This window comes from Artibeus jamaicensis, unplaced genomic scaffold, assembly GCF_021234435.1.
Source record: "Artibeus jamaicensis isolate MK-2021 breed Jamaican fruit bat unplaced genomic scaffold, CSHL_Jam_final scaffold_614, whole genome shotgun sequence".
Lineage (NCBI taxonomy): Eukaryota > Metazoa > Chordata > Mammalia > Chiroptera > Phyllostomidae > Artibeus > Artibeus jamaicensis.
Window position 1 is genome coordinate 1,194,123 of NW_026522050.1, and position 1,194 is coordinate 1,195,316.

The following is a 1,194-nucleotide window of genomic DNA, read 5'->3' on the forward strand; positions in this document are numbered from 1 at the left end:
ACCCTGTCAAGGGGACGGGGTGGGGGGCAAGGAGGGAGGGGGGCGGTGGCTCTCTGGACCTTGCTAAGTGGGGACCACGATGTTACCATTCCCAAGGCTCCTTGAGAAGCAACATGGAAGTGACTGCCAAGAACCATGGCTCCCCAGAAGCCGCACACGGGCTCATGCGATAGGGCTCGGAGACTTGTTTATCGTGGCTGCGGGCCGGTTGGCTAATCTTCCCAGGCAAGAGCTTCCCTAGGAGGGAGGGGTGGGCTTGGGGCTGACATTAAGCTCGGTGGAAATACAAGTGACACTCGGACTGGGGCAGCTGTATCAAGTTGTGGAAGAGGGGCCCGGCCTCCAGAAATGCCACATCTGGGGGCCGACAAGTCCTGTCGGCCTTTGGACCACAGCTGGGTGCTGCACGTGCGGGAAGCTTCTGTGAGGAGGGAAAATCAGCTCCCCAAGCTGGGGCCTGTCTCCGATTCGTCTTGAGGAGGCGCCTGGAAAACCAATGACACACAACAGCAGCTGCTTTTTCTCACGGGGGTGGGGACCAGCCTAACCCAAGTCTGGTCGGACATGTCATTGACTCCACCGTCGGAGGTGGAAGACGAAGGATGGGCACTGCCAGGTTCTCAGTCATTCTGACATCTGCCCACTGCTCCCGAGGCCCAGCAGCTGGGGGTTCCCTGTCTTGGCTTTGGCACGTGAGGGAGACAGCCAGCCACTTCAGGGCAGAACCCCCGTACGTTTAGCCAGAGACAGCGCTTCCTCAGACACCAGAACACACAGGCAGGAGGACGTGCTGGGGACCCTGGGAGGCCTGGCCTCGTCCAGCGTTCTGGGCTGTCCGTGCACAGCAGCGCCTGGGACCCAGCACTGGCACAGCTCCGCGAGGCCGCCCCCACCAGATGGAGGGGTCAGGCTGGGACCACGGCACACATGTGAGGGCTGGCCGGGAGGGCCGGGCACGCAGCCAGCTGTTCGCTCTGCAGCCCAGCTCTGTGGCCTGGGCCCAGCGCACCTCCTTGTCAGCAGAGAGGCCACGGGGACCTGAGGAGCAGCTAGAAAGACTGGGGCTGGGGCTGGGGCCGGCCAGAAACCCAGTGTGACAGGGACTCTGCCTTCTCTGGACATAGGTCAAGGAGTCAACATTCTCTGTTCACTTCCAGGAAAAAGAAAGGGCGGGAGGAAGATTAGACTCAGAAG